Below are 11,993 nucleotides of genomic sequence, written 5' to 3'. Positions count from 1 at the left end.
TATGAGGTGGGGCCACAAAACCAACCCTCTAATCAAATTATTATGGTTATCAATTTCAAATTAAATATACTCTCCATGTGGTTCCATCATAGGTCTACACCCTAAGCATCTTTACAAGGAACCTCTTAGAAGCATATTGCTCATGACCCCGGTCCTGCTGGTGTTGGAAATAAGCCACACCCGAACCAATGATGGACTGGTCCAAGAGGGGCTAGTAGCTCAGTGGTAGAGCACTCCAGTAGTGTATGGAAGGTCCTAGGTTCAATTCCTAGCTGGTCCATGTCTCAACATGGTATTAGAGCCAGGTCCAGGCTAGGAACCCCAAACACATGAGAGGTGTGGCTTAAGGGGGGGTGCTGGTGTTGGAAATAAGCCACACCCGGATCAACGATGGACTGATCCAAGAGGGGCCAGTAGCTCAGTGGTAGAGCACTCCAGCAGCGTATGGAAGGTCCTAGGTTCGAGTCCTAGCTAGTCCATGTCTCAACAGGTCCTACACATGCAAGAGATGACTCTCCCTACCCATGGACCAAGAAGTTAGGGTGAAACATAACAATAACAACATCACAAGGAGGTTCATACATATAATCTACCAACAACAATGTCATACTAATACAAATTTGAAATATAACAAGGACCATGAAGTTATCATGAAAATCAAGAGCCTCAACCATCAAAAGCACAACAATAAAGAAGAGTAAGCCATGCACCATCAAACTCAATAATATAAAAATATAATCCTCAATAGTGAGGCACATCCATCCCACTGGAGCTCATATAAAATCATCCTCAACAAGAAGGTATTATTCCTTTTACTAGATCTATAACTATCTTGATACACAACCCTCAACAAAAAGGCATTAACCATCTTGCCGGAGTACAATAAAAAATGAAATAATTTATATTGAACCATAAGAATCTCATAGAAACTCTAGACAACCACCAAAAAGCCTTTGGTACAAGCCAAAATCCAAAGATCAATCACCGAAGAATAAAATTTTCCAAACTGGCAAAACAAGGGAAATTGGTGCATAAAAGCCATTTTGTAGTGCATAGCAGCCTTTTTGTAGCACATATAGGCCATTCTATAGTGCATAGGTCCCAAAGACCAAAAAGATGAAAAACAAAAGAAATAAAGTTATGACTCTACCCATAATTGATCATACACTCACCAAAGGATGCAAACTCCCTTATACAAGGTACGTAAGGCCAAAATAAAGCCAAGCATAACACCAAACAGGCAACAAGAGCTCACAAAAGTAATTAACCAACATATAAACTATCTCAAGCATATATTTAACCAAAATCCTCAAGAATTGAACTCCTGACAGAGTCAAATACTCCACTCATGGGGAGAGATAACAAGACTCTTTCAATCACAAAGATTACATTAACACTCCAAAATCTACACAACACAAAGCTACTCTAAATAAGGAAAAACCATCAAGAATACACAATATATTCATAGCTCTTAGAAAACATTGTTGACAACCATACATAGGCAAAATATTTATACTATCCATTTTTTTCCCCCCCATCCATATAATAAAATTATAACAAATATATCTAGATTGTATTTATTGGAGTTGAGGAAAAATCAACTCTACAGCTCCCAAAGATCACCTGCATGCAGACCTGTCAGAGAAAGAGAGAAGCTAAAAAGCTATGGAGGCCAGAATTAAGAGATCCAAAAAACAGGAGTCATATTGTTGTGCAACAAGAATGCAATTCAGTAATTATAGTTGTCATGAAAATACAAAGAGAGAATCCTTATAAGAGGATACTCAAAACCCTAAAGGTGAAAACCGTAAAGAATTATAAGATTCCTAAGTTTAGCTTAAGCATAGAGTATAATAGACTAATAATTAAATAAATAATTATTAGCTAATAAAAGATTACTCTAACACCCCCCCTTAAGATAAACTTAGGGAGTAGCTAAAAAACAACTAAGGACTGAAAAAACATGTAAAAAATGCAGGAAAACAACAATGGGTCTTGACAACTAGGCCTGATGAGGTACCCAAGTACAACAAATATCTGTAAAGTGGAGAAAAAAGGAGAAAACCCTATGGGAATAAAACTCCTCTCCAAGAAGAGATGAAAGCTCAAGTGAAGGACTAAGAAGCCTACAAACAAGAGTGTTCCAGAAGATAGGAACAAAAAGAAGAGAATGAAGAACACCACTAAAGCATGAAATTGCTGCAAACACTGTCAAAGAGTAATTGTTGATCTGAAGAACCTCCACTGAAACAGAACATGACCAGGTAGAGAAGACTGTAATCTGCATGAGTGCCCTCAAATGACACTACTTGAATCAGATGGCAAATGAAGGCAAACAACTAAACTCAAAGATACTAATGGCATAAAACACTGAACCCTGAAGAGCTAATCAATCAAACCAAAGAAGCAATAGAACAACAGGACAAAACTCTACATAATGCTGAAAAGGGAGAGGGACAGGTACATTGAAAAGACCGACCAACAAGAACTGCATGATAAAGAACCAGGAACATCGAAGATGCAGAGAAAGTACATAATGTCATGGAAGAAACACTCACTTGACACACATCATGAGGCTAATGTCGTGGAAGGAACACTCACTTGACAAAGGTAGATGGAAAACAAAGGGAAACATCAACCCCCCAATGACACTTTATAAGTAGTGCATGTACAATAAGACACAAGATGTGCAAGATCCCAAGTATACAATGCATGATGACACTTTATCTCAGTGCATTTGCATAAATAAAATGATACAATGATTAGAAGAGACAAAATATTGGAAATAGAAAGAACAACCAAAGACGAGACATCCTACTTAAAGAAAGATATCTCAGGACCTGAAACATCCAAGATATTCACCAGAGTGTTGAAAAGCAAAAAATTGAATAAAATATACTTGGAGCATAATCTAGAAATAAAACTCATATGAATGGAAATAACATAGAGCAATCTTTCCAACGATATAAAGTTTTCAAAAAATGGAGGTCGGATGCTCAAGTTATGTCTCCCAAAGTGCAAAAAGAACCTCTGGCTTTGACAAAAAAAAACACCATCAAAAAAGAAAAATAAAAAATTCAAACCTCTAGATCTAGATAGAGATTGGAAGGAGATTTCCGATGATATAAGCTTTGTCAAAAAATGCCTCCGTATGACCAAGCTACGACCAAAAGAAAAAAAAACCCTCTGTTAGGGCATACAAAAGGTAAAAAAAAAAATTATTTTTATTTTGACGAAAATTTTCTGACGCATTTGTAGGTACAATTGTACAGACTTTTGTTCCTTGAAAAACATGCCAATAAAAAATCATGCCCCAGATTCCCCTGTCATCGAAAATAGGCAAATTATATATCAAAAATCACGGAATCAGCCTTCTGAATCCAACTATGAGGTCCTTTTGCACCAAAATGTATCAAATAATCAGCTACCCCCAGAAATGGAAAAAATCAATTGCACAAACCCTCAAAAACACAGATATGAAGAACAAGGCCCAAAATCTCTCATGAAGAGAACAAGAGCATGTAGATCTAGAGCTCTAATACCATATTGGATTTGGGGAAAAATCAACTCTACAGCTCCCGAAGATCACCTGCATGCAAACCTGTCACAAAAAGAGAGAAGCTAAAAAGCTACGGAGGCCAGAATTCAGAGATCCAGAAAAGAGGAGTCATATTGTTGTGCAACAAGAATGCAATTCAATAATTATAGTTATCAACATACAAAGATAGAATCCTTATAAGAGGATACTCAAAACCATAAAGGTGAAAACCCTAAAGAATTATAAGATTCCTAAGTTTAGCTTAAGCATAGAGTATAATAGACTAATAATTAAATAAATAATTATTAGCTAATAAAATATTACTCTAACATTATTTTTCCCACAACCAATTCATTCATGGAGCAAACAATCTTTTCCAAAAAGTGAAATTTGTAAAGAAGAGAAAACTCCACCAACATGGAAGAATAGAAGTTATGGCAATGCAAATCTTAGAAGAGCAAAAACCAATCCAGTAGGCTTTCCAAATCCAAAATCAAGTCCAGCCAAGAAATTCCAACTCCCAGCCAATTGAAATTCCAAAGTCATAGAAAAATCATCCAAAAGCTAACCCCGACAATGCACAGAGAAAGCCAATAAATAAAAATTGAATTCAAAACTATAGGACAATTCCCAAAAACTATATCATATATCTACCATGCATAGTTCCAAGGTAAGTATTTTTACCCCCACAAAATCATCCCATAGGATAAAAGGCTAGGTAATAAAATATTATATCAATTAACCAAATAGTAAAAAAGGAAATAATAAATCAAAACCATTAAATAAAATAACCTCATGGGAAAAATAAAATACAAAAGAAAAATAATCAAGTAAACCAAAGTCTATGAAATAAATATCACAATTAAATATAAAATCAGAAACCATATAAAAATAAATAAATAAATAACCAAGGCTCATAAAACTATAATCAAATGATATAAATAAATGTCATCAATTAAAATAATTAAAAATTAAATAAATAATGAATAAATATCCAATAAACATTAAATAATAAATAATATTAAACCAATAAATCAAAGCTAAATTGACAATAATCAAATAACAGTAATAAATATTAAACCTCAATAATAAATTACCAATAATAATTAAATATCTAAACTATACCATAGATTAATTTAATTTAACATTAATAACTATGAATCAAATATTAATTAATCACATAATCAAATACTCATGACACCTCAAGGCAACCCGACAAGGGGTCGAACATCATATCACAAGACTCTAACCACCAACTCAAGTCACGATACTAACTAACAAGAGTGACAACCTAAGCCTAAAGTGCATAGAGGGAACTCATGCCATCTCCAACAACTTGCCATTAGGATAGAGACATGCTCAGCCCTGTGAGCCCATGTGGAGTCAATGTCCGGTACCTGCAATTCCTGCAACCACTGCTAACCATGATGCAACATATACAACACCATATCATAAATCAACATGCAAGTGATAGAGAATCACACCACCATATCATGCTTGTAGTGAGTGGTATGACATCATCCCTATCATGAATATAGTAATAAGGTAGTTGCACACATCATACCATCATCTCATCCACTATAATGATCAAGTGGAGTTAGTATAGTGATGATGTATGTTGTCCTCATTTTTGTCATGCAAAAACTTGAGCAACCCCCTTTTGATTTTTTGTTAAATTTCTTTTTTTTTAACACGCTTCCCAAGGTTGAATTTTGTTTCAAATATTGCCTATTTTGGGTGTCTACGTATTTTTGATCTTTCTTGGTTAGTTTTATTGAGTTTTTAGTCTTCATTTTTTTGTTTTTTGTGCAAAATCCGGTTTCAGGGGTAGCATTGCAAGTTGGGGGTTTTCTTAGTTGCATTACAAGTGAAAACATCACTTGTAATTGGTTTGTGAATCCTGATTACAAGTCATTAAGTTCTTTTTATTTTTAAGTCACTTGTAGTCAAGGGTTATAAATCCAATTACAAGTTTGTCATTTTATTTCTCTTTTCACTTGCAGTGCTTGTGGCGAAACCCGACTTTCCCTCTCTCTTTCAACACGACTTCAAATTTTCATCGCTTTTTTTGGGAGCATTCAAGGCGATGAGGATTTGGAATAGAAGTCTCTTCATTTGATCTTTTTTAGTCTCCTCTTGATGTTTTTCTTGTGCTATTTCAAGCTTCTTTCATCTTCAGATTATGGTGATTTTGTATAAGGGTTTCCTTAGCTCTTTCAAGAGCTTTTATTGGCAGGTATTTATTTCTTTTTTTTGTTTTTGGTCATGGTTTTGAAGATGTAAATAAAATCTCTATTATGGTTTTCCATGTATGAATATTATATTTGAAAGCTTGTCTCTTGGAAAATTGGGTTTTTTTTTTAGAGACTTTTATGCCTTGCGTGTTCATCTCATCTCATATCGGTCTTTGTATTTTTGCAAGTCACGTATTGTACTTTGTGCATCTTGTGGTTTTCATATCAATCTTCCCTAAAAGTTTATAGTTGGATTTTACCAAGACAAGCCAAAAATGTGAGTTCAAGTTTTCCTTTGAGTCTTTCTAAATCCGTTGTTTGAAGCTATGTCTACAAGTCTTAAATGAAAAAGACTTGCAACCGGGTTTTGTACACCCGACTACAAGTATTTCTCATGCATTTTGGTTCCTTGCAAAGTAATTTTCTTGTTATATCTGATGCATTGAAAGGTACCAAGATAACTTGCAGTCGGTTTCTCAAGACCCGACTACAAGTGATATATTATTTGCAAAATCAGGTGTTATTATTACAAGTGAAAGTATCAAGTGTGAACATACAAGTATAGCCGGGTCTTGGAGGCCCAACTACAAGCATGCCCTTGCATCTTGTTTTTCTCTCCCACATTTTGCATGAAATTGGTTTTCAAAATGATAATTGCAAATGATGATTGGAAGTTTATTTCCCTTTGTAGTTAGATCCATCATGTGTATAACATAATTCATGTCTTTTAATTGTAATCAAGGGTTTCAAACCCAATTACAAGTGAACTCTTGACATATTGACTTAAAGTCACTCTCAAAGAAAATCAGGTTTTGTTACTGCTATTGCAAGTTCAAAATAGAAAAAATTACTTGCACTCGGATCCTTATGTCCCAACTACAAGTAAATGTTGCTCCTTTTGAAGATGCATCTTTCATAATTGTTGTAAGCATATCTTTCCCCCTCCATAAAGTTCATATTATAGTATAGTCAAGTTTGATACATTTGGAAAACTCACATTCACTTGGAGTGGGATCTTAGAGACCCAATTACAATTAAATCATGTTATTTTACATCTCATGCATACTTGCAATCAGATTCACAATAACCGACTGCAAGTACCCAAATATGGCCTTTCACTTGGTTTGACAAACTCATGTTTCTTGCAATCATTTCCCCCCATTCCAATATGCTTTTCACAAAGTCATTTCACAAATTATCCATTTGAATCTCGTTTCAAGCTTCCATTTTCATGCATGCCTCATTTTATGCCTTCAATCTTCATTTTTCCACTTGCAGTCAGGTCTTGGAGACCCGATTACAAGTGTGAATTGTGTAAGATTTTCCACTTGTAGTCACCTCTATGAGATCCAAATTTCCCTCCTGTCGCTATCCAAGCCCATCCATAAAGCATCTTTTGTTACTACTTATCAAATTGCTATTAGTTTCATATCCAAAGTCATACTATATATTCTAGTCAGTTAGTATTACTGAATCATGCAATCGGTACACATAGAGAAGTCGGTATGAACAGTCTAGTCGGTTACAGAAGAAAGCAGTCACAAAATGCAGTATTCACCGAGCTGTTTACCAAGTAATGTTTCATGGCTACCGAGCAGTAAAGTTAACTCACCGAGTTGATATTCACTGAGTGAAACGTTTTACTAGATACATTGAACCTGGTCATGCACATGAAAACATGTTACAAGATCGAGGCACATCTAACCGTTTTACATTAGAAATTGCACTAGGAGATTGTGTATGATTACAAGGTCAATCTGACCAATGAAATATTTTGTTTAGTTATTCATTTGAAGAATCTTTTTGTAAAATCAAAGCAATGAATTAGATCACCGCTGTAAGAGATCTATTTATACAACATGATTTTAGGGTTAGAAAAGAGACAGATGTGAGATATGTGTGTGTATGCATGAAGGAAGACTATTATAGAGACACAGAGAGGTCACTGAGAAGGTTATTAGTGAACAGTCAAAGAATAGAGTAAACAGAAGGGTTTACCGAGTTACCATATGGGTTACCGAGGTATGCTACAAGCTAGGTAATCTTATTCTAAGCACATAAAATCTGCTATAGCATTTCAAATGTAAAGTTGCAGATATTTGTAATGATTTTATTGTAAAATTGTGAAGTTGCAAGAGAAATCTTTAACAGGGTAAAAGATTCTAACCAAGTCTATAAATTGTAAATCCTCTAACCAGGTGCAACATTTATATAGTGTTGTAAAATCCTTTAGTAAGGTAGATCTAATAGATCTTGATACTCCTAACAGGGTAAGCTATCAGAAATAGCTAAATGTAGCTCTAACCGAGCAATCTTTATTATTGCAGTAGTGAAGTTGTGGGTGCCATCCCCACCATGGTTTTTCTCTCTAACCAAGAGTTTCTGCATAACCAAAATATATGTGTTATGGAGTGAATCATGTATGATTGTTATCTATTTGTTTTAACTTTATTTTATGTTACTGCACTATTCTGTTTATGCATAACAGTAAGGTTACTATTGAAGAAAAGTTTTGGAGTACTGATTCACCCCTCCCCTCTCAGTACATTAGCTTTCCATATTGGGCCTAACATCTTTGAGTCAATCCAAGCTATTTTATAATGAAATCCTTCCCAACTTGTGGTATGAGCATTAGTTTTTGAGGCTTGAAGATAGTGGAATCTTTGGTTGTTGCAAAAGATGTTGTAACCCTTTTGAGTTTTCATTACAGTATTGCATATTCTTGTTCAATAGTGGGACAGCCATCTTCACCACCAAATAATAAGATGAAATACAAGTATGGCAAGTACTAGAATGAGGTTGCTCCCACACAGGTGGTCTCTCTTATTGATGAGATCCGAAATACAAAGATCGAACAAGTTGACATCTCTGAGTTTTTGGAAAGAATAGAGTGTTTGCCAACACATGGGATGCAACTTCTCCCAAATAGTCATTTCCATCTAGTGTCTTGATTTCCAGTGGATGCCTTAGAATATGAGTTTGTTATCACATGTTCTGCTCACTTTGATCGAGAAATGAGAACAATCAGAGATGAGGACGAGAATGAAATTATAAGGCTGGATCCAAAAACAATAGAGAAAATCTTCAAAGTTCTCGCATCCCCTGTGTATGTTGACATAACCATGAAAAGTGACTTGGATCATATAATAAGAGGAGACCAGAATGTATCAAGCAAATTAATGCAAAATGGCTGAAAAATCCTCGAACCTGTTTCTTGAGATGGCCTAAGTTGTATATATGTGACTTTATTGAGGAGGTAGGAGACATGATCACACTTCTTAGCAGATTCATGGGTTTGAGACATTTTAATGCATTCAAAATTTGGATGTACAAGTACATTATGGTAATGAGGAAGAATTCATCTCACATCTTATAGGGAGATATTATTACTGAAAACTTGTATGATCAACTGTCACAAGTTCCTAACACTCTCACTTTCTATATGAAATCCTAGTTGGTTTATATTGCAAGGTCACTCGGATAGTTTCTTGGTCTTTCTACCAAGGGTGACATATCTCTATTACCGGTATGGAAATATTATGATCAGTTGACTCTAAGGCCCAGTAGGCTTCATTACAAAATAATGCAACATGCATTCTTTGGTCATTTCATGTGTCTCTTTGATAAGACGCTCAAGAACATGAGGGTTTCTAAGGATGCATTGATGATGGTGAATGAGTATGGATGTTTGTTTTTGTAGTTCCCAACCTTCACATATATGAGGATTGGATTTTTTGAGGGACAACCATATAGGTTACCTCGATATCCTATAGATAAAGCTCTCCTAATGGAATTGGCAAGATAGTTGATGGCAGTTCATGCAGTACAACTTGTCAATCATAAACTTGGTATAAACATTTCCTCACATAATACAATGCAGATTGGTTGATATTCTTTGAATACCTTAGTGAGGGCTAAGGCAATGGAGATAAAACTCTAGGAAATCAAGCTGAGGAAGTTTATAGAAAAAACAATTTTTACTACCGAGGCATGAAAGACAAGATCAAAAGGGACTTCAACCATGTCCATCATCTGGAAGACATCTAGGTTGATCTCTGCATTGAAGAAGAAATCAAAATAATGGACTACAGTAGGTTGACTCTGAAGTAGATTTTGGATCTTGATTTAACTAGAATTCTACAGGGCATGGTAGATAATGGAAAGATCCTCAATCCCAAGTATGTCAAGCAAAGAGTTCTAGAAGCTCCTCTTCCTTCTCCACAATATTCAAAGAAGGAATGTGACTCCATCATTAATAGGTTTCAGTCCATCCTTTAAAATACAAATTCTTGGCTAAAGGATAATAGGGTCAAGACTATTAAGATCAAGGTGGAGAATGAAAGTGATTTGGCTCGGCCTGCTGGGTGAAGATATGAAGTTAGAATCAAATATAATGAAGGTGCTTCTTCTTCTAGCACAAGGATCAATCTGTGTGTGAGTAGAACATTGGTTATTCGTCCACCAGAAGTGTCATTGAAAGGGAAGGAGAAACCATAGGTGCAGATCCATGTTTTTTATGTTGAGGATGAAACCCGTGATTATAATGTTGTAGAATCACCCCCTTCAGTTGGTTGAGATTCTCCTCATATGAATATTCCACAATTATCATTGGATGTTCCTATGTCTCCAGTTGATATATATGTAGATTCATTCTCCACCATATATGTAAACCTTGTGGAACCAGGTACATCTGCTGGTGTTAACACAAGATTATCTGCTGAAATGTCTCATGGAATTCTTGAGAATGTTTTTGAGATAAATCCATCTTATGTGTTCATTTCCAATGTTTCCTTTCCTAAGGTTGATACTTATGCTTTGAACTTTGAAAAGTTCATGACAGTGGCAAGTAGTGAGTTACCACATGAGCAAAGAATTCTTTCTATTCAAATAGAAAATTCTCCTTGAGTCACACCTATGGTACAAGTAGAACCTATTCCTTTAGAAGCTACAATTGATATCTCAAATATGATCTCAATAGAACTACCCTCTTGGCTGAGTTTGATCACACCAAAGAAGAAGAAGCAAAAAATTTCTCCTGATATATTTGATTTTCAAAAAATTTCAAAACTTAAGCCCAGAGCCGCAAAGAAAGCAAAGACAATTTTAGAACTGGTGGTGGATAAGAGTTAAACAAAGTATGCAGAAGTAGTAGAGCCACTAGTTGAAAAGCCATCGGAAGAGATGTAGTTGTTATATTACAAGCTCACTAGGATAGAACTTGGTAAGAAGATGCGTATAGGTGTCATGCATGATGCCACAAATTCAGAATCCCTCTTGGTCCAACATTATGATGAATTACTAGCGAAGAATAATGACCTTAAAGAGAGGAATTTATAACTCATTATAGTAATTTAGAAGATAACAAATTCTTCTGAACATGTTGACCCATTGACTTCTTCTACTTCTAAGGACTTTGTTAAAAATTTGGAAAAGGTTGCTTAGAAAGCCAGAGTAGTTGATACTTGGGTTGATCAGTTGATTGATCAAAGTACCCAAGTAGTGAAGGTGTTGCATGTTTTGAGTAGCATTAGAGAAAAAAACAAATTGAATGAGATATTGGAAGTTTTTGAACAAATTCTAAGCTCAATTGAAGAAGATTTGAAGACCTGGCATCAAATGGATCAGATTAAGTTAGAGGTACTGTGCAACAATATGATTATATCTAACAGAAAATAGTACATAGAATTGATAAATGTTTGACAAACAAATCATTGGTTGTCAAATAACTCATCAAAGATGTTTAGGTAACACTTGAGATGAGTGGCGAGGTTGAATAAGACATACTTTCTAATTTTGATAAAATTTCTTGTAAGATTCTAAATTTAGATGGAGAGTTTCTTGCACTAGATGAGGTACTTGTAGAGATGGTTTCAAGACTATATAAGGAACTAGATGCATAGCAGTTTACTATGGATTCAATCCATAGATTTGTGAGTTGTCAAGTGTCTTATGATAAAATGCAAGCTTTTCTTGAAGTACATAAAGAAGCAATGTTGAGGTATTATGATGTGATTATAAAGACCGTTGCAGTTGCCAAGAATACTTTAGGGACCGATCTAGATAAATTGCAAAGATCAATCAGTGGTTTACAGTCTTTCATGGTTAGGAATGAAAATGAATAAAGAGTGTCTTAGGATACTTAGTTTTTAATTTTTATGATTTTTTGTTTTGACAAATTACATATAAAGATGATTTTTGTGATTGCAAGTGAATCTTTCACT

At 35.0% G+C, this 11,993-nt stretch overlaps 1 non-coding gene across 1 annotated transcript; it reads left to right on the top strand.

Moving 5' to 3' along the window:
* Positions 1-208: 208 nt before the first annotated feature.
* Positions 209-280, top strand: TRNAT-AGU (transfer RNA threonine (anticodon AGU)). Its single transcript has one exon. It is a non-coding gene; the product is annotated as a tRNA-Thr (tRNA).
* The last annotated feature ends 11,713 nt before the right edge of the window (positions 281-11,993 follow it).

This window comes from Cryptomeria japonica, chromosome 11, assembly GCF_030272615.1.
Source record: "Cryptomeria japonica chromosome 11, Sugi_1.0, whole genome shotgun sequence".
Taxonomy (NCBI): domain Eukaryota; kingdom Viridiplantae; phylum Streptophyta; class Pinopsida; order Cupressales; family Cupressaceae; genus Cryptomeria; species Cryptomeria japonica.
The sequence above is the reverse complement of the archived record's forward strand: the minus strand, read 5'-3'. Positions and strand labels throughout refer to the sequence as shown.